The following is a 27,392-nucleotide window of genomic DNA, read 5'->3' as shown; positions in this document are numbered from 1 at the left end:
ATAGATTTTCCTTTAATTCCACAACATCTGCTTAAAATACTTATGAATTTGTCATCTAGCTCTGAGGGTTGGAGAGGGAGGGTTCAGAGTGAGGGCAGTTTTGCAATTAGTGGGAAATGGGGCTGCTCTGGGGAAGGCAGGCAGGCTCACCGGTTGGAGAGCCGCAGCATGAATGTGTAGTAAGCCAGAAGCTCCCCACAGGACCCTGTCCCCCAAAAAGCACACGTTTCTCCTCAGACCAGGGAACTCCAGGCCTTTCAGGAAGTCATGTTTCTGGGCACAGGGGTAACTCCTTTCTCCTGTAGACTTAGATTTTATCTTGGCTCTTAAGTCTCTGCTTGACACACTCTCAACCAACTGTTATGCCCTAGGATTGAGTATCTGTATAGAAACTTAGAGTCTCTGACAATCTTACCCCTTCCCTGTGCCCTCACAAGAGTGGGAGGCCTTAAATCTCATTCGCTCTGCTTGTGTCCCCGGTTGTATGTTCCTGAGTGGTACAGAAACAAATGGCTTGCGCGTCTTACAAACAACATAGGTAAATAAAAAAGTGTTTTGAGCACCTGCTATGTGTAGGCATTAGTCTCTCTGCATCACTCTTGTGGCCTCATTAGAATTAGGCTGCCCCAGGTTACACAGAGAAAGGATAATTGCTCAAGGCCGCACAGCCAGTAAGTGGTGGGGCTGGGATTCAGTCCCAGGTCCGACAGGATTTAACTGCCTGCTGTTAACCACCACTCTGTGCTCCCTCTGACATCCTGGGCTGTGTGAGTTCTCCAGGCGTCCTGGGGTACGTGGACTCTGCCAACTAGAAACTGCCCTGCCAGCAGCGATATAGTGCTGTCTGCTGTTTGCATCTTTCTTTAGAATTTCACTCTGGAGCCTGATAAGCATGCTCATATCTCTTTTAGTTTAAAGGTTTCTTATCCTCATACCCTTCAATAAAAATATAGATTTTGCTCCTAGTTCTTCATCCTGGGAACTTATTGAAAACAAAGATAGTCAATTTATTTGGGTAATTAATACTGTCTATTCCTTTCCTTCCTATGCTCGCATGGTGTGTGTGCCATCAATGTGTTTCAAACACTCAGTTGTTCTATGGTTTATTTATACAAATAGTCAATTGACTAGCTACACAGAAGCACATTTCTGCGCAAAGTTTCCATTCCAGGAATAAGAGTAACAATGGGGATATAAGGGCTTTATTCTGCGGTTCCCTTCTGGACAGTGTAGATGCTCTTACACGGTGTTGGTTCTTACACAGGGTATCTGAAGCCAACTGGAGTGTTTCCCAGACTGGCCACAGAGCACCGGTCACATCCTTTCACTTAACCCCATTCCAGAGGATGCCAATGGCTTCATGCTGCCAGCACCCAGGGCTCTCGGGCTGAGAGTTTCAGCTGGCTGTGTGCATACTCAGCTGAGAGAAGAGTAGGTCAGAAACACTGAGGAATTTCCAGCCCTGGAGCAGCCCTAACCAGTGATGAATTGAAATGAGTGGATTGGCATCCCACCTTCCTTGCCTCTCAGCTAGAACATTTCTGAGGCACATTCTGTACCATCTCCCAGAGGCCCTTACAGGATTTAACCAAGTCACTTGCCCACTAATGCACCCTATATTGGCTTTCTCCAATTCCCTGTCTCACTTCTCCACTCCCTGCTTAGAGTCCACTTCCAGGGAACCCAACCTAACACATCCATGTTTTCTGGACTGCTGTCTTCCCTTGTCATATAAAATGTCAATCTACCAAATTAGAGTTGAATTAGAACTTCTAAGTCATCTAGCTTTGTACAGACCTTCAGGGTGAAGAAAAGGCAAGAAGGTAGGACTCCGGCCATTTCTTTCCACCAGAGCAGAGGCAATTTCTATGTGTTTTACCAGTATTATTACATTTGAATGAAAGAATCTAAAATTTGAAAAAACAATATAGAAAATCATGAATCTAGGCAAACTAATTTTCACATACTGGAATCTCATCTGTATCAGTTTCCTATTGCTGCTATAACAAATTATCACAAACTTGAAGACAACAGAAATTTATTTTCTGATAGTTCTGGAGCCAGAAGTCCAAAATTCAGGTGTCCGTAGGGTCAGGCTCCTTCCAAAGTCTCTTGGAGAATGCTTCCTGGCATCTTTGGTGGCTCTGGGCATTCCTTGGTTTTTGGCAGCATAGTTCCAATCTCTGTTCTGTCTTCAAATGGCCTTTTCCACTACATTGGTGTCTTCTCATTCTTCATCTTTAGAATGGCAGTTCTCATTGGATTTAAGGCTCATGCAGATAATCCAGGATGATCTTATCTTGATATCCATTTTTTCCAAATAAGGTCAGACTCACAGGTTCTTGAGTTTAGGACCTGGACATACTATTTTGGGGAAGCCACCCTTCAACCCACTACATCATCCATGGTGTCTCTGGACAACAGCATATGATCACAGATCACTCCTGTAATGATTAGCAACTCCTCCCTCACAGGTGATTCCATTTTGCCTGAACTCTAATTTCATAAAAAATAGTCTTATGTTGCACAATATTCTGCCCAAATCAGCTCCCTATAACTTTCCCCGTCAGCCCTGCTTCTGCCTAAGGAGATAGCTAGGGGAAATCAATTCCTCCCAATGAGACTAATGAAAAGATCTGAGCCTAAACATTATGGGCCAGAGAAATGTGGAAGTTTGTGAATTCAGAGCCATTTGGACTAGTAATTCAACTTAATTCGTTAATTCTTTACTGTGTCATGTGCTGTGTAGTGGATGGTGCAGAAGATTCTAAGATGGATAAGAGAGTCCATACATTACCACCTAGAAGGGCAACAGGACATGTTCACACAGAACTACTATGCACTGTATTATGCAAATAAGCATAACACAAAGTAAAAGGCAATGGAGGTCATAAAAGAGGATTAACAAAATGCAGTGGGAGTTATATGACACAGAGTATACTTTGTCATTCCCTCCAATCTATTCTACACGGAAGCCAAAATGAGTTAAAGAAAAATCTGAGCATATTCTTCCATGCTCAGAAAACTATACAATAGTTTTTCATGAAAAAGGGGAAAAAAATTCAACTCCTACCATGGTCTTCAAAGCACCTCCTGATCAGGCTCAGGCCTGCCTCTCACCCATGCCACATACTCGAGCCTCTGAGTGTTCTGTATAGGCACCAGCCACATTAGCCCACGTTCAATTCCTCAGTCATGCCGAGCTCTATTCTACCCCAGGCCATCTCGCTAGTTATTCTCTGAGCCTGGAATGCTCTGACCTCAATTCTTTGCTCATCATCTAAGTCTCTGCCTCAAAGAGGACTCTTCTAATTCTCCCATTTAAATATGCCCTTTTCATATTCTCCTGAGGCACCTTTACTTTTCTTCATACCATATTTATTACAATTTGCAGGCACACACCTGGGTGTGTGGTTATTTATTCCATGTGGATCTTTGCCATTTGATAGCAAGCTTCATTAGGGCCATTATTTCTCACAATGCCCACATGGCCTATCATAGAGCCTGGATTAGAGATGTTCAATCAACGAGGAAGGAATGAAAGCAATTGGATCAAAGTTTTCCTGAGGAAGCAGACATTTGAAGAGACTTTTGAAGGAATCATAGACATGAGGCAGGAAAATGATTTCAGGAGAGTGAAGAATGTATAAGTGTGAAGTTTGGGGCTTACTGTTGGGAAAGTGGCAAATAACAGAGTTTAGTTTTAACACAAAAAGAAAGTGTCTAGGACAGGATCAGTCAACTTTTCCCACGCAGGCTGAATAATAAATGTCTTAGGCTTTGCGGGCCATGTGGTCTCTGTTGTAACTACTGAGCCCTGTCACTGCCGTGTAAAAGCTGACAGACAATATGCGAACAAGTGGGTGTGGTTGTGTTTGGGTGATGACCCAAATTTGACGCAGGGGTTGCAGGGTGTCTGGTCCTGGCCCAGGGAATAATGAGAAGACTAGAATTAATTGGAGGCTGATGCCTCCCCTTTAATGCTAAGCTGTGGAGTTGATAACTTCCTAGAGGAGTAATAGGGAGTCACGCAAGGTACTGGAAAAAGAAGGTATATGATTAAAGTGATGTTTTTAGTATGATTAACCTGGCAGCAGCCTCTGATGAGCTAAGTCAGAAGAGACTGAGGCATGGAGAGAACCATAAGGAGCCTATTGTAATAGTCTCGGTAAGAGACAAGAGTCTCACCTGAAAAGATTGAAAGTGAGGAGATGAGCGAATTTGGAAGATAACTCCGTTGTTTTTATCTGGTATTAGAAAATTGTTTAGAGCTAGTAAAGGAGACATGGGATGTTAGGAGGAGGAATAGCTTTGATGTTAAGGTAAATGGTCAAATGAATTCCCGCATGTGCAGTTTAAGGAATCAGGAGGATTTAGAATGGGGTGTCCAACAGACAGGAGAAAATTTGGGGTTCAAGGGAAGGATTTGTGTTGTGGATACTGACTTGGGTGAAAGGCTGAGAGAGTGGAGAGGGAAGGCCGAGAACTGACCTTGGGGGCGATCTTCATTAGACAGCGAGTAGAAGAAGGGAGCTTCAGCACGTGACCAGGGCAGCAGAGACCACAGGAGGCCGAGTTCAGAAAGGAAAGGCGAAATCAGGCCCCAACAAATCCATTTCCTGACAGCAAACCAAAAGCAAATGTTTCTGGAGTTATTTTTAAAAAATACATCCACAACATGGTGCATTAACTAAATCAGCCAGAGTGAGCCTGGCATTGGGGTTGGCGCTGCCCTGTTCTGTTCAAGAAGCTGCATCGCCAAGAGCAGGACAGAAAAAGGGCCTCTTTGCTTTCTCTATCCTAGGCAGGCCCGCATATTTCAAATGACCTGAAAATTCAATAATTTCTTCATTTGCTCGAGCCTCTCTCTGAGGCTCTGTCGATGGGTGATTTATCAGAACAGCCAGGGCCAGCGGAGGGCATTCTCTGCATTTGCTTGGATGCCCTGATGCCAAAGCACATTATCAGGACTGAAGGCCAGTTATTTCCATGGAAAACAGTGACTTGTGGTTAATCCCCCTCTGTTGGCGTATAATACCCGAGATAACTATCCATAATGCGAAGGGCTGAGTTCAGCGCAGCACGCGGCTGTCGCTGGGTTGAAGGCTGTGTGTTCGCTCTGCATTCCAGCTGCCCTCGTGTTCCAGGAAGAGTGGGTTGTATCTGTCCTCCAGAACAAAGGCTCGGAATCCTTCTTGGCCGTAGGTAAAATCCGAGGGAAAATGCCCCTTAGCAGAGGGCTGACAGCGGCTGATGTCATTGGGTTTTTTGCTTCCCACTCTGAGTCAGAGGCATTTGCCTGCAGAGTCCTGTGGTTGGCCCAGCAGAGGAATTGGAGGAAGGGAGAGCGCAGTGATCCCCAATCACCTTTCCTGGAGGGGCCCCCAGTCTGTTGGCCCCCCGCTGAGTTCTGCACCCTCTCGGCTGCTCTTGAACGACTGTGTATTAGTTTCTGTGGATGCTCTTTGTGGAAAGATTTACCGTTCTGCATTTATTGGAAGCAAAAATAAAAGCTTCGAGGCCTCTTTGGGGATGTTACAATCAGGAAGGAGAAAATTGCGTTTCAAAGTTGGAGCTAATGAGAGATCATCCTGTAATAGATGGGCTATAAGGCTGTGCCTGAGGAGGGAAGGGAGGCAGGAACAGGCCATCTGCCCGCTGCTGTTCCCTGTCGCTAGGAAAATGTCAGCTCTGCCATCTGACAAGGAAGGTTTGCAGCCGCCCCAGGCCATGTCAGGCCTAAGTGAAAAACCACTGCTACCCGCCCAGGTAACGGGACAGCCGTGTCTCACAAAGTCACCTGGCCACAGGGTAATGGGTCCGTTACTTCTCTAGAATGACTTTCAACGGAGCTTCTCTGTGAGTACATTTCAGAGTTTAACAACACGACGGTGTTGCACGTACAAAAGCTACCAGGCCACAGATGAGCTGTGCTCCTTGTTCCCCACGTGCCCCTCCAGATCCATTTTCTGGCTTTCTCTGTGCAGCAGGAGGCTGGACTTGATGAAGCTTTTTGTTTCCTGGCCTCAGATTGGACTCATCTAATAAGAAGCCCCAGTGGATCGGAGGACAGGATGTGAGCGGTCAGGGGACATAGTGCCCTGGCGCCTTCCTGCCAGGATGGGGCAGCAGCTGTGTTCTGCAACATGGCTCCTCTGTGGGCACCAGTCACGGGGTCTCCCCCTTTGCCCCTGCAGGTTCAGGGGTGCTCATGGCTTCCCACGGCTTGTCCCTGGGGGTTTCTCCATCCCCTGTTTGTTCACTCACACCCCTGCGACTGTTATCGGGGAAACGGAGGTATCCTTTCCTCCACGGAGTGCTGTGGGCGGAGTCCTTACGATGACTAGAGGAAAAGAATTTTGTGAGGCTTGCACAGGAGGATGAGTGATTTTTATTTGTGTGGAATTACATCTCTGTGTTTCTAAAGTTCCATTGCAGTCAGAAGAAGTGTAGCTGGGGTTTCCGAAGAGCTAGAAGCAAAGCCAGTGTCAGAGTCTCCGTTCCATGTTGGAGCCGGGTCCAGTTTAGCATCAGGCTAGCAGCCGTCCATTCGTCCGTTGTGTGGGGGGTCCACATGGGCGTGGGCCACGTGGGCGAATTTAGGGGAGCCAAGAGAGTGCTCTCCCTGCAGCAAGAGCACCAAGTCCACAAGAGAAGCCAACAGCATAAGAGCACAAGAGAGCGAGTTTCTTTGCTCAGGGGATTAAGTATCCCAAATTTCACACCCTACACCCGTGCAGCGGCCATGGCTCTTCTGGCCAATAAGCTGTTCCCAGGTGTGACTGACAGCAAGCACCTTGGCTAGTCCCCGAAACTTTACTGGCCATGTGTCTGTCTTCCTTTTGCCCAGTTCCCTGGGGCGTATAAAGTTGTAGCTTCCTGGCAAAGATGCCCAAATGACATGCCTATAATATTTGGCCTTCTCTTTGTTCCTTTCCTGTTATTAATAACTAGGTTAATTGTAACAGTATCAGAAGTAGTCGCTTTATTAACCTCTCTTCAGTGAAACCCTTTAAGGGTGCCATCTGTTTCCTGACTGCCCCCTCGAGTAAATCGCAGACGTATTTTAACGGTAGCCTTTGTAAAATATATTAAGGGTGGTATGATAATAACCATGTGTCAAGAATTTAGCAGGCATATCGGAAAACTTGGTAGAATATTTCTAAATTTCCTTGGAAAGAAAAATATTCAAGAATATAGTCAGGAAATTTGGTGGGGGGGCGGGGAATAAAAGTAAGAGTGATAAAAGAGCTCTCAAGTCACCAGATGTTACAATTGATTATCAAACTTTACTAATGGAAACAAACTGACAATGGTGTAAGGAAAGAAGACAGACCAGTTAAAGAGAATAGAGAGCCCAGAGATCCACACAAGAAGATATGAAAACACTAATCAGGAATTTGGCTTGTGAAAATGGTAGAATTTCTAATCACTAGGAAAAATAATGATTATTTTAATAAAAGGTGTTAGGGTAGCCCTAACCGGTTTGGCTCAGTGGATAGAGCATCAGCCTGCAGACTCAAGGGTCCCAGGTTCGATTCCGGTCAAGGGCATGTACCTTGGTTGCGGGCAGATCCCCAGTAGGGCGTGTGCAGGAGGCAGCTGATCGATGTTTCTCTCTCATCGATGTTTCTAACTCTCTATCCCTCTCCCTTCCTTTCTGTAAAAAATCAATAATATATATATATATATTTTAAAAAGGTGTTAGGGTAACTGACCAGCTATTTGTAAGAAATAAAAAGGGTAGCTTCCCAACCACATTATTCACATCACAGCAAATTATGGAGGAATCAAAGATTTTAATGGGGGGGGAGAGTCAAACATTAAAAATATTAGAATGAATTCTTGAATATTTTTATAATCCTGGAACAAGTGTATGGGTCTTTCTAAGTATGTCAAGAAAATATAAACTAATATAGGATGCATTATTAATTATTATGTAAATACAAAATTATACTTTAGAAAAGAGTACATATGAAGAAATAATACCGACAAAACTTTAGTTATTGACAATATAGTGGAGTAGTTAGTCTGACATTTTTTCCTGCTGAAAACAACTAAAAATCCTGAATAAAATATTCTAAAGCTCTTTATATGTATTGCTAAGCTGGGATGAAAAAGGAGTTTGCAGAGGTCTAAAGTGAACTTGAAGTGGCATCCTGTGAGATCAGTGACAACGGAAACAACTTTCACTCTGTGGGTGTTAGCCCACCCTGTGATACACACCTTCTTTTTCCCATGGTTGTACAGGGGGAAGGGGACTAGATGAAACAAGGGCCTGCAGTAGGACCCCGAAGGGGCACCTTTACGGTAGGGTGACTAAGCACTTAGAAACTTGCCTGTTTGCCACCTTAGCAATGAATGAACAGATCCATTTCCACGGGATGGAAATACCCTTCCCTGAGGTTTTGCCAACCATCATGGGGCTCAGCAGCCAGAGTTCTCATTATCTGGTGTAGTTAGACCAAGAAACGGCAGGTCTGGCAGTGGCCCCGGGCAACTGGCAGACCAAGTGCAGATCCTCTCAGAGGACATACAGGTTCCCTGAACAAAACAGCAGGCCTCAAATAACTTGGTTCCAAAGAAAATAAGCTCATAGTAAAATATAAAGGAAACAAGACACCAGAAGCAAGAGCCAGCAGATACAAACTGGCCAAGTGTTTAGATATCAGAATTATCAGATACAATCTATAAAATAACATACTTAAGATATGTAGCTAAATATAAGGGATGCTTAGAAATATGAGAAAGAAATAAGAGACTATCAGAAGCGACCAAGCAGACTTGGAAAAGAAGCAAATGGATTTCTAAAATGAACCATATAATTGTTAATATTAAAAACTCAGTGGGTGGGTTAAATGGAAGATTAGACACAGCTGGAGAGAAATAAGTATCCTGGAAAATAGATTGGAAGAAATTATCCAGAGTATCATGTAGAGTGTTAAATAGAATTTTAAAAAGCACAGTTAAGAGACATAGAAGACAGACAAAGTCTTATACATATCTAATAGGAGTTCCAAAAGATATAAAACAGAAAAGAAACAATACTCAGTGAGAAAATGGCCAGAATTTTCCAGAACTGTGAAGAGACACCAAAACTCAAATTCAGGAAATTCAATGAATCTTTAAAAAATAAAATGAAAACAAAATCATACCTAGAAAACTCCTACCATTTGCAATAGCATGAATGGAGCTGGAGAGCATTATGCTAAGTGAAATAAGTCAGTCAGAGAAAGGTAAATATCACATGATCTCACTCATTTGTGGATTATAATGAACAACATAAACCGATGAATAAAAACAGATCAAGAGACAGAGAAACATCGATCAGATGCTCAAACCTCAGAGGGAAGGTAGGGGAGGTGGGGGTAAGGGGGAGAGATCAACCAAGAGACTTGTATGCATGCATATAAGCATAACCAATGGATGCAGACAACAGAGGGTGAGAGTGAGGGCAGGATTGGGGGGGTGGAGGGGCAATGGGAGGATAACCACACATTTGTAATACCTTAATCAATTAAAAAAAAAATCATACCTAGATAGGTCATAGTGAAACTGCAGAACCCAAAAGTTAAAGAAATTTAAAAGTAGTAAATAAGAAAAGTGAGATTACCTCTTAAAAAAACCCCACAGCTGTTAGACTGACAATTGATGTCCCAATGACAACAATATAACTTGTGAAATATCATCATCATTGTGCTAAAAAAACAACAACATGCAAACATAAAATATATCTTTCAAGAATAAGAGTGCAATAAAGAGAACAATTAAACAAAAATCGAGAGAGTTCGCCACCAATAGACTCTTACTAAAGGAAATTCTGAAGATACAAAATGATTTCAGGAGGGTTTGAAATAAATGATTAGCAAAGATACTGGTCAATATAGGATAAATAGAAAGGAAAAATGGTGTAAAACAGTGATAATAATGTGTATTTCATGGAGTTAAAAAAAGATTGATGTAAAATATTGGACAACTTAAGCATGTAGTTTTTAAGGATCTTGATATTAAAGTATTTAAGGAGTGTTTATCTATAATAATAAAAGCGTAATATGCTAATTAGACCAGACAGCCAAACAACCTTCCGAATGTCATTCTGGACATCCTTCCGGACGAAGCTGCTGCAGCGGGGGCCGAGGCAGAGGCGGTTAGGGGCGATCAGGCAGGCAGGTGAGTGGTTAGGGGTGATCAGCCAGGCAGGCAGAGTGGTTAGGGGCAATGAGGCAGGCAGGCAGAGGCAGTTAGGGGCGATCAGGCAGGCAGGCAAGTGGTTAGGAGCCAGTGGTCCCAGATTGCAAGAGGGTGCAGGCTGGGCTAAGAGACACCCCCCACCCCCAGTGCATGAATTTCGTGTACTGGGCCTCTAGTTATTTAGAAGAGTGTGAAATAATAGAATATATATATCTTTGCCTCTGATTTCTGGAATAGAGATCCCAAACCCTTGTAATTTCTTATGCTTGTAATTTCTTGAGTGTTAAAAGCACTAGGAACATTTCTTGTCCTACTATTTGGTTTTTGACCCTGTCCCTGACACAGGGCAGCTTCTAAAACCCTTGTAAATCCCTAAGTGTTAAGAGCAACAGAAGCATCCTTTGTTAAATGAGGTGACTCTGGGTAGACTTCTGGATGACTCCTGAATGGGGACTAATGACCAGAAAGACCAAGCCATAACTAAAAGTTTGGAATATTCAGCCCCAATCGCCTATCTCCAGAGAGGGGAGAAAGAGAGGCTGGAAATGAAGAAAATGGCTGATCATTCCTATGTGAGGAAACCTCCATATGAAATCCTAGTAGTCAAAGGCTCACACAGTTCACACCAGAGGAGTGATGTTCCCCAACTCATGGGAACAAGCAGGTCCTGGGCTCAGGACCTCTCAGACCTTGCTGTGTGAATGTCTCTTCAGCTGTATCCTTTACCGTACCCTTTACTAGATGGTTAACACAGGTACTAGTAAGTGTTTCCCTGAGTTCTGTGAGCTGTTCTAGCAAATTAATCAAACCCAGAGGAGGGGCTCTCTGAACATCTGATTTATAGCAGGTCAGAAGCAAGCGCGCGCGCACACACACACACTCATTGGGAGCGGGAAAGCAGTCTTTGTGGGACTGAGCCCTTAACCTGTGAGATCTGACACTATCTGTGGGTAAGTAGTGTTAGAATTGAGCTAAATTGTAGGATACCCAGCGGATATCTGTGACTTGATTGTTGTTGTGGGGAAAACTCCACTCATTGCATGACCAGAAGTGTCACAAGTGAAGTGTTCTGTGTCAGTAGTGAATGAGACACACAGGAGAAAAAATAGTAGGAAAGACCTAGGTTTTTCCCTACATGGAAAGAAAAAAAAAATTTTTTTAATTACAAAGAATAATAAAAGTAATTAAATTTTTATACTTTTAAAGTTAAACTGTCAAAATAGCTATGGAAAATACTAAAAGAATAGAGTATAACCTCTAAACTTATAGAAGAAATAAATAAATGAGAAAAGTTGGGGGTGGAGTAAGACTAAAATGCATTGTATAAGTGTTACATATGGATTGTTTAAGTGTTACATATATTCATATATATGAAAAACACACAAAAAAGTGAGGGGAGGTTGAACACAAAACTCCGAGAGCCTGTGGAGTCTGGCCACCAAGTGAGGCTGCTTGGCGCGGCCCCCGCAAGACGGGGGCAGGTAGCCACCTGCAGGATGAACTCAGAGGGTGCTTCTTACTGCCCAGAGCGGAGGGCTCAGGGGGTACTCGAGGACCAGCTCTCAGCAGCACCTCCAGGAACTGAAGGTTCAATGGTAAAGATGGAGAAAAGCATGGATTACGAACCCAGATTCTCTCCTGGGTTTCTCTGGCATCATTTTAGCCGGGGAATAGTGTGTTTTCATGGAGAAGTGAGAGCGATGCCATGTTAATGGGATAGTTATTATTAATAGGAAAGGAGCAAAGGGAAGGCCAGACATTATAAACATGGCCATTTTGGCCCCTTCACCAGGAGGCTGCAGTTTTACACTCCCCAGGGCACCACCAGCCCATTCCCCACAGATCACACAGGGAAGAGGGCCCAACAAAGGGGAGAGAGATGCATGCGCAGTGAAGTCAGGATGACATAGGGAAGATGCCTGTCAGTCAAACCTGGGAACAGAGATCATTGGCCAGAGGGGGCAGGGCCAATGCAAGCCAGCAAAAAACGTGGGTATACATAATCGCCGACAAAGGAGCTCATCCGCTTGGCACTCTTGGCTCTCAGGTTCTTTTGGTTTTGCTCCTGCTTCCTTGCATTTGCGCATATTCCCCCAATAGCCATGTGGCTCTGCAGACCCCATATGCAATGGACTGATGGACTGCAGCAGGAGACACAGCTAAGCTAGCCTGATGCTGGACTGGACTGTGCCCTAAGGTGGAGCAAAAACTCTGGGCAACAGCTTTAATTCTAGGCCTATTAAAGTTACAGCTGGACTTCTTCCATGGTGGGTCAGAGGGGAATGAGACCTTGAAAACTCAGGGGTGTAATTCCATAGAAATAAAACTTTCTACGATATCTCATCCTCCCAGGCGAATCTCAGAAAAATCTTTTTCTCGGGACATTGCAAGAAGCCCACTTCCACTAGCAACCCATGGGGGTGAGGAGCACTCCCCACCGATAACAGAGAAAGTCCCCAAGTGTGATTGTGAAGGAAGTTCCACTGGTCAGAGAGGTGTTACCTCATATCAAAACAGCTGGCTGAGAGAAGTAAAGGAACGGGATAGTTCCTTATCTAACAAAAAACCCATTTCATTCCCAAAATGTTAGTAGTGATCTTTAGTGAAATTTCAGGTATTTTTTCAGTTTCTTTATATTTGTATTTATGACTTTTGCCTTAAAAAATAGAATACATAAAATTAAATCTCTCTGACTGTAGGACATAACACAGTGTTCACGGATTCATCTGAAAAGGACGTTAGAAAAAAATGTCCATTCACAAATCATTATGAACAACTAACTCTTGAGAAATGGCTACTGTTTTAGAGTAGACAAGACAATGGAAGCAAATAGACCCAAAGACTCCTGGCTCAACATGAGAGCAGTTAACTCCAGCTCCCACATCAATCATCTAGTCTAGAGGGCTCTGAGGTTGGCGTGGGTACAACACAGTGTTTTCTGTGACCTAAAAAGACCAACGTTTGTATTTCCCTAGAAGTTGCCCTGAAAATATTTTTGATGGTTTCTAATGTTTTAACTGAATTTCCAAAGGTAGGTTTTGCTTTATAAACCATAAAGCCCATCGATGCTATCCTCATTAGTATTTTCCTACATGTCAGTATTTAGTAATCATTCTTCGCTCATGACATTATTTTTATAAAAACACATCTGTAATTCTCTGTTGTCACAGAATTCTCTGTCATCTTAATAATAGAGGACCCCTGTATCTCAGGCTTTCTGTAATTAATGAATGTAGATTATAGATAGATAGATAGATGATAGATAGATAGATAGATATCTACATACTTTTGTCTCTTCTTGCTACTAGCCTGTTTATTATTTTCTCCTCATTGCCAAAACTGCTCTACCCTCCACCTTTCTCATCCCTCCCTCCCAAAGCACTCACACATCTGTACACACTTCCCAGTTCTTTTATTTTCATCAATGGCACTATCATTATTCAATTTCCTGGACCAGGAGTCATTCCCCCCCCCCACACACACCCTTCATCCATATAACTAGCTGTACAATATTAAATTTAAAAGCATTTCTCCAGTAAATAATGTTCTCAAAGTCAGAAAATAATATAAGAAAAGATCAGAGAAGTGGCTGTGGTGAAGATCGTCAGTTTGTCTGTTGTTGGCCCCTCCTTTGGGCACACAGCTAGACAAAGTTCTCAGCTTTCCTCTTAATGAGGTGATTCAGTTCTCATCAGTGGAACTTGAGCACAAATGGTGTCTGCTACTCCCAGGTCTGGCCAGGAGAATCTTGCCCCCTCCTCTCTTTTCCTTCAGGCTGCCTGTCCTTCACTCTTCCCACCTCCCCACTCAGGGCAACCACGAAGCCACAGATGAACTGTAAAGCTACCCCCTGGCTGGCCTGAGAATGGCGGCGTGGAGCATTGTACCCACGCCAACCTCAGAGCCCTCTAGACTAGATGATTGATGTGGGAGATGGAGTTAACTGCTCTCATGTTGAGCCAGGAGTCTTTGGGTCTATTTGCTTCCATTGTCTTGTCTACTCTAAAATAGTAGCCATTTCTCAAGAGTTGTTCATAATGATTTGTGATGGACATTTTTTCCTCAAATCACTTTTTCTAACATCCTTTTCAGATGAATCCGTAAACGCTGTGTGGTGCTTCACCCATGAATGTCAGATTTACCTCATTAGTTAATTTGATCTCCTGGGTGTGAAACTGTTCATCTTTGTGCTCGGTGTGACACAGAGCACACTCAGTGGGGGGTGCCTCGGATGCCAGAAGTTAAGCAGAGCAGCGTTTTCCACCAGAACCATTCGGTTTGTTACAACTGCAGATTGGGAATGCGATCTGAAAGCTGAAACTGCAATTTTAAAAGTGTAAAAATAGCAGCAACAAGTCTCCTATGTAGAGGAAACAAAAGGTTTAAGACGAGAGGTATACCATGTGCTGTTCAGGAATAGGCTGCAGAGATTTCAGAAGGGTTGTCTCCTTCTAGAACAAGCTCGCTGTTTTGATTGCTCTTCTTGAGGCTGAGATGTTACCTGAGTATAGGTGAGCCATTTCTGCGCATCCCACAAATCTGACTCCAGAAGCCTTGAGAAATAATATGGCTATTTCCTCGAGGTTTCCTGGGGGGAGTACTGCAGGCCTCCATACCTGGTGCACACCAGACACTGCCTCTTCACCCATCCATCTCCACCACGTCCCACAATACAATCTTGTGGTTGTACTGCTCACACAATTCTTCTCTCTGCTCTTTCCACTTTTTAGGAAGAAGCTGTTAGTTCTCCAACAGCCCCATACCCCTTAACTGAATGAATGCATTGCAAAGGTGTTAGGGAAAGGCAAAGCCCACCAATTGAGGGTGAGGCTTTGATCTCTACCAGTGTCCACTGTAATTCAGTTTTGGGAGTTACCAGTTTTGGGAGACTAATGCTGCAGTTCATTGACATTGGTGGTTGAAAATTGTTCACTTTATTTCCATCTGAATCAGAACTCTAATGCTACAGTTTATAAAAAAGGAGTTCTGTAAGGCTTACATGTCCTTCATATGATCTTTAAGGACAGGTCCTTTGTCTGGAGTTTTCCCTGAAGCAAACGAATAGGAGCACCTGCCCAAGTCTTCAATGTCTGTGGTTCTGCCCACATCCTTGCTCTACAATAAGAAATGATGGTGATGACCTAGCACTGTAATGTCTATATCCCATTGGACCTAGGGGCCTGTACCAGGGTGACTTCGAGCCAGTGAGAACAGAAGAATAGGAGATACCTGACTGTCCTGTTCGGCCCAGCCTAATGGTGGTGACATTTCTTTAAACTAGACATGGCCTGAGACACTTCCCTGTTACTTGCGGTGAGCACCCATGGACATCCCCCACCATCTGCCACCGGGCCCAACATTGTGGGAGGCTGGCCCTGTAATTGCAGGATGCATATCAGCAAAAAACAAAGGAACAAAAGCCATCAGAGAACTTTGAGGAACAATATTTAGTGCTGACAGGTCCTGGAAGGTACACAGCACACCAGAGGGCCACAAAGTGAAGTCATAGGGAGAGAAAGGGAGGGAACATGGACCTGGGGCTTTGCTTTTATTAGCGTCTGAGGGTGGGGTGTCTAGGATTTCATGGGTTCACTCTGGTTTTTGGAACATTTAAAGCATATGAGTGGGAATTAAGGTGTAGAGAGAAATGGGACCACCCAAGTTGTCAGTTATCAAGGTTACCTAGGGCTTTCTAAAAGGGAACTTCATGGGTGGGGCTGCCTGGCTTTTTTATCTAATTGTGTAAGGGGCAATCTGTTTATTTGGAATGGATGTCTTTGAAGTGGATGCCTTGGTAATCAGAAGCTAAAGCTCAGGCACGTGCACTACCTTGAAAATATTGAGACCTAGAGTCCTCTGAGCCAGGAGCCCAGATTCCTATGTCAGGGAACCTGCTCATTTCACTGATTGGAGAAGAGGGCCCTGAACTAGAACTTGGGGTTCTAGGGGCTCATGTTTTCACTGCCCTTTTCATTTGGCCTGAACCCTCTGATGGTTGGCAGCCTACCTGGCACCTCATTCCCACGGCTTCTATCACATATTCCTGAGTACTGGGTCCCTGGCCCCCTGAAAACTTCAGGCTATCTACCATTGTTTCCTTTGTGACCTTTATAGTTGTCAAATGAGCTTATGGTCTTTTTTTCCCCTCCAGTCCTTTACCCCTGAAGTGAAATAAGGCTACACATTAATCAACTTGGTTTCCCAGACACTTGGCTCTGAGCATCTTTTGTGGCTCTTTGGTGTCTAGTAGGACACGCATTTAGAGGCATGGCTGCCCTGCCCTTTCAGAATACACTGTGTTTGCAAAGGCAGCATGGCATAGTTTGTGAAGATGAAAAGGCCAGGCCTGTTTTGGTAGCCTCTCTTAGGCTTATTTGACTTTGGTGAGATCATATTAAAGTTTCATGGGTGCTTGGTGTGTAAAATTGATGTAGCATAAATTAGTTGGCTGATCTATGCATTTTTGCTCTTTTGTTTGAAAATTACTGACTCTGAGAAGCTCCCTAGTGGATACAAATTTGCCTGGATGGATCCTAGGCAAAACACCACTCTTAGTATTTGTCAAAAAAGTATGCATGGAAAAAAAACACAAAGAGTTCTCTGAAAAATCAGGCACTATGGTAATTTTTACATATTCTTCCCCCGATCCCCCCATCATTTGTAAAGAACGTACGCCCCACAGTGATGTGAATGATCTATTGGCATTTTGTACCAGCAAAGTCAAAAATTAGAGTGACAGACTTAATCTCAAACTCTGTGGTTATTTTCTAAAATAATCATATGAAAACACATAATGAAAATATGTCAAGTGATGTGCTTGCCTTAAGTACCAAGATATTTTAGTGCAGACTAATTTTTGCTATAATTAGCATGATAACAAATGTTCACCTTAGAATACCTTAAATATAGAAATCTTGATGCATGTAAAACTAAAAAATTATGTTAATAATTTAATTATATTTTCTTTTTTCTGAAGATGAAACAAAACTTAAGGATGTATGATTGCCATGAGTAGTTTTTCATTGTTTGCCTTTTGTAGTTGGCTCAGCAAAATTTATATAACTTGTGGTCAAATTTTAAAAAGATTTCCAACAGTTTGAGAAAAACATGAATCTGTGTGTTACAGAGGAAGCAGTATGCTAGCTTGATTAGCTTCCTCTCAACCTCAGTCCTGTTTAGGTCCTCCAAATGAAAATTTCATGTTGATCCCTTCTTCAAAGCCTCTATACCTGTTGTTCCCTCTATCTGGCACTTTCTCTGCCTACCTATTCTTACCCATCCTCTCTGCTTCAGCTTAAGTTCTACCCAGGAGAGCTTCCCTGACCATGCCATTCTGTTGTCCTCCTGAAACCTGTACTTTCTATACACACTTATTCTATGTTTATCTTCCCTGGTGGATTATACTGGTACCCTTCAAGGTTAGGGACTATATTTCTTGAGCTTTAGATCCCCAGTGTTTCCATAGTCCCTGGCATTATGGAATGAATGGGTTTATGTTAAGGATTGACATCTGAACAGCTTATGACAGGATCTTGCATTTAATCACTATTTTACATACATTATATAGACTTATGTGAAAGGGTAAGAGTTGTGTCCAGGAATAAACTTAGATCATTCTCTAATGGATTCTTTGGTCTTCATTCACTAAACAGATTTTTTCACTAATTATTTTCAACATAGTACGTTTTATTGAGCTTTATACTATGCATCATACAGGACACTGATATAGTTAACAAAACATAGCCCTTTTTCTTTGTAAGCAAAGTAGATAATGGATACGTGTGCTAAGGATAACGTCAGCAACATTTAGCTTTAGAAGGATTAAACTGTGGGAACAAAAAGGATGGACAGAGAGAAACCTTATACTGGAATGCAGCAACACCCAGATTTGCTATATAGTTGTCTTAAAAATTCAATTATTTATTAGTCAGTACTGCTGGTTGTGGAATAGGAAAAGCATACCCATGGGAGGCCAATTCCAAGTTCAATTCATCCACAGTAAGTCTCTCAGTTTCTATATTTGGAACATTATTTCCCTCTTATCCAAATGACAAAATTCAGAAATTTCTCCAAATATGTTATTCCAAGATGCACAGCTTACTACTAATCAAACGTGTGACCTTGATGAATGAACTAGTCAAAAACCTCATACATTCTGAATTTGGTAAAACACATACACACACTTCAAATGTATTCAAATTTCTAGATATTTCAAAGGTCTATTTTAAACGAAGTGATTGTTTTGGCAAAAAATAAGTCTTCTCAAAGTTACAACTTGTGTATTGTGCTTCTGTTTCTGCCTAAATTCTGAAAGAAGGAAGGGAGAGAAAAAAGGAAGCCAAGAGGGAAAAAAGATAAACATTGTTATTTTGCAGAGACACTAATGGCTTGGGAAGAACTCAACTCTTGTACACACCATACTTACAGAAACCTCATGGGCCTTCAAAACACAGAGGTCTTGACAAGCTGTTCATCTGTGCAGGAGGAGCATTGCTCGTGGGAGCAGGGCATGGAAGGATGGCCAATCTCACAGGATCCTCAGTGCTGTCAACTGTGGGTCATTTTGACCAACTCTCAAATGTTCATGTTTAAATTTATTCACCTTAACTTTAAATGCATGATTATTTGACAATACTATGCTCAAAGAGAAGCAGTGATGACAGAAATTCCAATTAAAATATTTTATAAAATTTATCCATTTTCATCTTGGTATTGGGGATTTGGGGCAATCATAACATTTTGTAATAAACTAATGAAGCTCAGGGGTGAGTCATCTATAAAGGCAACTACAAAACTGCCTGCAAAAGCCTGGGGCAGGCAAAGTGCTTGATCCTCACCCCCATGCTTTCCAGGAGGCAGTTTAGAACTGTGCAGGGAGAGGGAGAGGAAGATGGCTGCCAATGGAGAGGAAGATGGCTGCCAATGGAAGGAAGTCTGCAAGATAGTGTGTGAGTGAGAGAATGAAAGGAGAGTGTGTGCACGTATGGGGAGTGTCTATTTGTGAGTGAAGGACAGCTATATTCCAAGGGACTGTTGGGAACTGCTGGAACGGGCTCCCCTGACCAGACAGCCTCCACTGCTGCTGAAATCTCTCCCAGAGCAATGGGCTCTGCCGCAGAGACCACGCCATCTTTAAGGGGAAAGTGGCTGTGATCAGAAGCCTAGGCTTATCTTCAATTGGGAAGAATCGGATACCTCCCAGGACCCTACAACCACAACACCCAGGGACCAGCTGCGAACCCACTAACACCAGGTCTCAAGCAATGCGAATATGCGAACTCAGACGAGCTCTGCACCTTCTCACAGAAATGTCAGATTTCTCCCAGAGAAAGGTGAGGTCTGCAATCCAGGCTGAAAGGAGAAATGCGCGCAGCGTGATCTAGAGTTTCAGAGGAAGTCTGTGCCCCACAAAATCCGCAGACGTTGGGGCCAGTGTAGTCCACAAATGTGGAAGGGGGTCCACAGGGCTGCTGGCAGAAGGGAACTCTAGAAATCAACCCATAGCTGTGCTAGGCACAAAAAGGCAGCCTGAAGCTTTATCAGTAAACCGGCTTTGCTGTGCCAGGGGAAAAAGATGTGCACAGAGACATGAGCAGAATCGCGCACAGTGCTGGGGTGAAAAAGTTGAAAGTTCGTGCCCTTATTCTGGCTCCTTTTTCTCTTTAAATCCTTGCTTTTGATTACTAAGCCCAGTACATAGGATCACCCAATGAAAAACACTCTCAGAGATTGCAGAGGAAAGTTGTTTTTGTGGAACCTGGGGATCAGAGCAAGTAGAAACAATCAGAAAACCAGATCTGGGGCAGTCCATACCCCCAAACCAGTATTAAGTGAAGCAGGGAAAACAAATTCTAAATACTGGGTAGAGAGAACTTATAGCCCCGATGTCAATACAGAAACACTGAGGTTGAATCACAAACTAGCTCTTGTGTAAATACAACCACAGGCAGGCTGATAACAAAGAAATACTGCCTGCTTGAAAACAAGATTGTAGCTTACGACATAAAGGAGCTGTGGAATGCAGGGAACTTCAAGACTGTCCTGACTACCTGACAGGAAACAGGTGTGCCAAACAGAACAGTAGAGGAACTGAATGACCTTCACTACTGCATATTTTTATTTTTTATCTTTTACTTAAGAAACTATTTTTTTTCTCACTTGATTTTACCTTTTTAATTATTATGTTTTTATTTTTAATCAGTATTATTACTACTATTATTTTACCATTTTTTGAAGTTTCATTTTATTTTCTCTTTATTTTATTTTATTTTATTTTGGGATTAGTGTTCTACAGTCTATTTTCATTTTTCCTTTAGCATCATTTTACTCTATCTCAACTTTATCTTTATGCCAACACTCTCTTCCTCACTTTTCCCCTTTTGTTGTCCTGTTTCTCTTACCCTATTCCTGCTTTAGATTTTCCCTATTTCTCCTTTTTACACCCTGTTAAAAATTCATCCTACTTATATATCTAATTTCCAATCCCCTACTCCAAGTCCATACACACTTCTCTCTTCTTTTTCTTCACTATCCAAATTTTTTTCTCTCTTTCCTTTTTTGTTTTTTTGTTGTTGTTTTATTTATGCTTTTTATTTTATTTTGTTTTGTTTTGCCCTTCTTTCTCTCTGTCCTATTGTTGTAGTTAGTTTGATTGTTGATTAGATTGTTTTTTTTGTTTGTTTGCTTGTTTGTTTGTGTGATTGTTTCTCTTTTTTTTGCTTCTGTTTTTCCTCTCCTGACTTGTTATTAGTTGTTGTTTGTAGTTTTCATTCATATATGGGTGTTAGTTGTTTGCATTTTTTTTTGGATTAGTTGTTGTTCTATTGAAGTTTTCTCCCCATATAAATAGTTTCTTCCCCCTTCTTTTTCATTCTATTTCTTTTCTCTCATACCTTTTCTCCTTTTCTCAATATCATTTTTGCACTCTTTTTTTATCCCCTAACTCTCTTTTCTCTGGTGCTCACCTTTATTTGGGGTTATTAGTATCATGAATGCATTTGTGTTCAGTGCCTTGTGTATTGTGCCTTGTTGTGTTGTATTTTGTGCCTTTAAATCAATGCAGGAGAGAGAGAGAGCTACATAACAAGATACCGAGAAAGGAGAGATCATGGGGAGACAAAAAAACAACCCACATATGAAAGAAAAGGAAGCATAACCAGAAAAGAAAGTAAATGAAATGGAGGTAAGCATTATGTCAGAGAAAAATTCAGAGAAATGGTCATGAGGTCACTGAAAAGGTTGGAAGACAAATTCAATAATATGTGTAACAAGCAAGAGGAAATGAAGAAGAACCAAGAAGAAATGAATAAATGATATCATTGCAATAAAGAACTCAATAGAAAGCATCAACAGTAGACTGAAGAAGCAGAGGACTGCATCAGTGAGCTAGAAGACAAGGTAGGAAAAAAATTACCCAAGCAGAGCAGCATCTAGAAAAAAAAGCTTAAAAAGCAAGAGGAGAGCTTAAAGGAATTTTGGGACAACATGAAATGAAACAACATCCACATAATAGGGGCGCCAGAAGGAGAGGAAACTGAGCAAGGAATAGAAAACCTGTTTGAAGAAATAATGACAGAAAACTTCCCTGATATAGGAAAGAAAATACTAACACAAGTCCAAGAAGCTCACAGAGTTGAAAACAAAATGAACCCCAAAAGACTGACAACAAGGCACATTATAATTAAATTGGCAAACACCAACGACAAAGCAAGAATATTAAAAGTGACCAGAGAGAGATAGAAAGTTACCTACAAAGGATCCCCCATCAGGCTAGCGAATGATTTCTCAACAGAAACACATCAGGCCAGAAGGGAATGGAATGAAATATACAAAGTCATGCAAAGGAAGGGTCTAATTCCAAGAATACTCTATCCAGCAAGGCTATCAATCAAAATTGAGGGTGAAATCAGGAGCTTCACAGACAAAAAAAGGACTAAAGGAGTTTATTGCCACCAAACCAGCAATGCAAGAAATGCTAAAGGGTCTGCTATAAAAAGAAGAAATAGGAAGTGGAGAAGGAACACAGGCATAAAAATAAAAATTGTGACAAACAAGTACCTATCAATAATAACTTTAAATGTAAATGGATTAAATGTCCCAATCAAAAGACATAGGGTAGCTGAGTGGATAAGAAAACATGACCCATATATCTGTTGTCTGCAGGAAACCCACCTCAGATAAAAGGACTCACACAGAATGATGGTGAAGAGATGGAAATCGTTTTTTTCAGGCGAATGGAAATGAAAAAAAAGCTGAGGTAGCAATACTTATATCTGACAAATTAGAACTCAAAGCGAAGGACATAACAAGAGATAAGGAAGGCCACTTCAAAATACTAAAGGGAGCAATCCAACAAGAAGAAATAACTCTGGTAAACATATACGCACCCAAAACAGGAGCACCCAAATACATAAAAAAACTTCTGGAGGATATCAAGGGAGAGACTGACACCAATACAGTCATAGTAGGGGACTTTAATACCCCACTAACACCACTGGACAAATCCTCTAAACAAAAAATCAGCAAAGAAATATCAATTTTAAATGACACACTAGACCAGATGGAATTAATTGACATCTTCAGAACATTCCACTCAAAAGCCACAGAATATACATTCTTCTCAAGTGCACATGGGACATTTTCAAAGATAGACCATATATTGGGTCACAGGCAAAGTCTCTTCAATTTCAAGAAGATAGAAATCATATCAAGCATCTTCTCAGACCACAATGTCATAAAACTGGAAATCAACTACAATAAAAACAATCCAAAAAATCAATCACCTGGAGACTAAATAGAATGCTATTAAACAATGACTGGGATACCAGAGAGATCAAAGAAGAAATAAAAAAACATCATGGCAAGAAATGACAATGAAAACACAACAATCCAAAATCTATGGGACACAGTGAAAGCAGTCTTGAGAGGGAAGTTCATTGCTCTACAGGCCTACTGCAAAAAACAAGAAACAATGGTAATAAATTATCTAACCCTACAACTCAAAGAGTTAGAAACAGCAACAAGAAAAGCACAGCATTAGCAGAAGAAAGGAAATAATAAAGATCAGAGTGGAAATAAATGCCATAGAGACCAAAAAACAAAACAAAACAAAAACAAACAAACAAACAAAAAACAACAACAAAACCAACAGCTGGTTCTTTGAAAGGATAAACAAGATTATTGAACCTCTAGCCAGGCTCACCAAGAAGAAAAGAGACAGGACCCAAATAAACAAAATCAGAAATGAAAGAGGTAAAGTAACAACCAATCCCACAGAAATATAAACAATTATGAAAAATACCATGAACAACTCCATTGCAACAAATGGACAACCTAAATGAAATGGACATATTCTTAAAAAAATACATGCTCCCAAAACTCAACCAAGAAGAATAAAAAAACCTAAACAGGCTGATAATTGCCAAAGAAATTGAAACAGTGATAAAAAATCTTCCAGCAAACAAAAGCCCTGGTCCGGACGGCTTTACAGGGGAGTTCTACCAAGCATTCAAAGAAGAACTAAAACCTATCCTCCTCAGACTATCCCAAAAAAGTCAAGAGGAAGGAACACTTCCAAGCTCTTTATATGAAGCCAGCATAACCCTAATCCCAAAACCAGATAAAGACACCACAAAAAAAGAGAACTACAGGCCAATATCCTTGATGAACACAGATGCTAAAATCCTCAACAAAATTCTAGCAAATCGATTCAGCAATAGATTAGAAAGATCATACACCATGACTAAGTGTGACTTATTCTGGGGATGCAAGGATGGTACAATATCCACAAATCAATCAACGTGATACATCACATAAACAAACAGAGAGACAAAAATCACATAGTCATAACAATTGATGCAGAAAAGCATTTGACAAAATCCAACACCCTTTCTTGATAAAAACTCTCAGCAAAGTGGGATTAGAGGGATCATACTTCAACATAATAAAAGCCCTATATGAAAAAAACTTCAGCCAATATCATACTCAATGGGCAAAACTAAACTCATTTCCCCTAAGAAGAGGAACAAGACAAGGATGCCCACGTTCACCACTCCTGTTCCACATAGTGCTAGAAGTACTAGCCATTGCAATCAGACAAGAAGAAATAAAAGGCATCCAAATTGGAAAAGAAGAAGCAAAACTGTCCTTATTCACAGACGACATGATATTATACATAGAAAACCCCAAAGACTCCATCAAAAAACTACTAGACCTAATAAATGAATTTGGCACTGTAGCAGTAAACAAAATTAACACCCAGAAATCTATGGCCTTTTTATACACCAATAATGAACTCACAGAAAGAGAAATGAAAAAAAAATCCCATGTACCATTGCACCAAAAATAATAAGATACCTAGGAATAAACTTAACTAAGGACGTAAAAGACCTGTACTCAGACAACTACAGTACATTGAAAAAAGAGATAGACGAAGACATAAATAAATGGAAGAACATACCATGTTCATGGATTGGTAGAATCAACATCATTAAAATGTCCATACTACCTAAAACAATCTATAGATTCAATGCAATACCTATTAAAATACCAGTGGCATATTTCAAAGATCTAGAACAAACTCTACAAAAATTCATCTGGAATTTTAAAAAGACACTGAATAGCCACAGCTATCCTGAGAAAGAAGAACAAAGTTGGAGGGATCACATTACCAGACATCAAGCTATATTACCCATCCACGATTCTCATAACTGCCTGGTACTGGCACAAGAACAGACATATAGACCAATGGAACAGAATAGAGAACCCAGAAATTGACCCAAACCATTATACTCAATTAATATTTGACAAAGGAGGCAAGAGCATACAGTGGAGTCAAAACAGTCTCTTTAATAAATGGTGATAGGAAATTTGGTCAGAAACATGCGTAAAAATGAAACTAGATCACCAACTTATACCTTACACAAAAACAAACTCAAAATGGCTAAAGAACTTGAATGTAAGATGGGAAACCATAAAGATCATATAAGACTCCATAGGCAGCAAAATTGCAGATATATGTCGTAGCAATATCTTTACAGACACAGATCCTAGGGCAAGAGAGACTAAGGAGAAAATAAACAAATGGGACTACATCAAAATAAAAAGCTTCTGCACAGCAAAAGAAACCATCGACAAAACAACAAGAAAGCCCACTTCATGGGAGAACATATTTGCCAATGTTATCTCTGATAAGGGTTTAATCTCCAACTGCCCCGGCCCGTGGGGCAGCAACGAGGGCACACAGGAACCACCTAAGAGAATGAAACAAACAAGGAACGCGAAGAACGGAGGCAAGACAAGGTTCTGATCAAGCCTCGTTTTTTTATTTGAGTGTTGCGGTATATAAGCACTCAGGAGGGGAGGGGTAGGATAAGGAGTTGCCATGGGATGATTGGTTGGGGACTGGGTATCTGTCCTAGCTGATTGGTTATTCTGATGTGGGGGGTTCTTCTGGCCCTTGGGCGCGCGGGCTTTCTTTGTCCTTGCTCTTTGTCCTTGCTCAATCAGGAAGTAGGGCTGACCAGGAAGTAAGACCGAACTGCTTTTATGGTTCCCGGCATCCAACATTTACAGGGAATTCATACAACTTAACAAAAGGAAAGGAAAATAAACAATCTAATCAAAAAATGGGCAAAGGATCTAAATAGACACTTTTTGAAAGAGGACATTCAGAAAGGCAAGAGACATATGAAAACATTATCAAAGTCACTAATCATCCAAGAGATGCAAATCAAAACAACGAGGCACCACCTCACACTTGTCAGAATGGCTACCATTAACAAATCAATGAACAACAAGTGCTGGAGAAGATGCAGAGAAAAAGGAACCCTCCTTCACTGCTGGTGGGAATGCAGACTGGTGCAGCCACTGTGGAGAACAGTATGGCGTTTCCTCAAAAATTTAAAAATGGAACCACCATTTGACCCAGCAATACCACTTCTAAGAATATATCCAAAGAAAGCAGAAACACCAATCAGAAAGGATATATGCACCCCTATGTTCATAGCAGCACAATTCACCATAGCTAAGATTTGGAAACAGCCTAAGTGTCCATCATCAGATGAGTGGATTAGAAAACTATGGTACATCTACACAATGGAATACTAAGCTGCTATAAAAAAAGAAGGAATTCTTACCATTTGTAGCAGCATGGATGGAACTGGAGAGCATTATGCTAAGTGAAATAAGCCAGTCAGTGAAAGAAACATACCACATGATCTCACTCATTTATGGAAAATAAAGAATATTATAACCTGATGAACAAAAAGATAGATACAGAGATAGTAAAGCATTGAACAGACTGTCAAATTACAGTGGGAAGGCTGGGTAGTGTTGTGGAGGGGGGGAAAGAGATCAACCGAAGGACTTGTATGCATGCATATAAGCACACCAATGGACACAAGACACTTGGGGGGTGTGGGATGAGGGCATGCGACAGGGTGTAGGGGAGGCTGGGGGAAAGTCAGTGGGGAAAAAAGAGAGACATATGTACTACTATGTGTAATACTTTATTTTTTTCATAATAATTTTTAATTGTTTAAAGTATTACACATAGTAGTACATATATCTCTTTTTTTCCCCACTGACCTTGCACCAGCCTCCCCTACACCCTGTCGCATGCCCTCATCCCACCCCCCCACTTCCCCTCCCCCGCTGCCAAGTGTCTTGTGCTTATATGCATGCATACAAGTCCTTCGGTTGATCTCTTTCCCCACCTCCCCAACACACCCCAGCCTTCCCGCTGTAATTTGACAGTCTATTTGATGCTTTACTGTCTCTGTATCTACCTTTTTGTTCATCAGGTTATAATGTTCTTTACTTTTCATAAATGAGTGAGATCATGTGGTATATTTCTTTCATTGCCTGGCTTATTTCACTTAACATAATGCTCTCCAGGTCCATCCATGCTGCTGCAAATGGTAAGAATTCCTTCTTTTTTATAGCAGCATAGAATTCCATTGTGTACATGTACCATAGTTTTCTAATCCACTCATCTGCTGATGGGCACTAAGGCTGTTTCCAAATCTTAGCTATGGTGAATTGTGCTGCTATGAACATAGGGGTGCATATATCCTTTCTGATTGGTGTTTCTAGTTTCTTGGGATATATTCCTAGAAGTGGGATCACTGGGTCAAATGGGAGTTCCATTTTTAGTTTTTTGAGGAAACTCCATACTGTTCTCCACAGTGGCTGCACCAGTC

This window comes from Plecotus auritus (assembly GCF_963455305.1).
Source record: "Plecotus auritus genome assembly, chromosome: 3".
NCBI lineage: Eukaryota > Metazoa > Chordata > Mammalia > Chiroptera > Vespertilionidae > Plecotus > Plecotus auritus.
Note: the sequence above shows the minus strand (reverse complement) of the source record.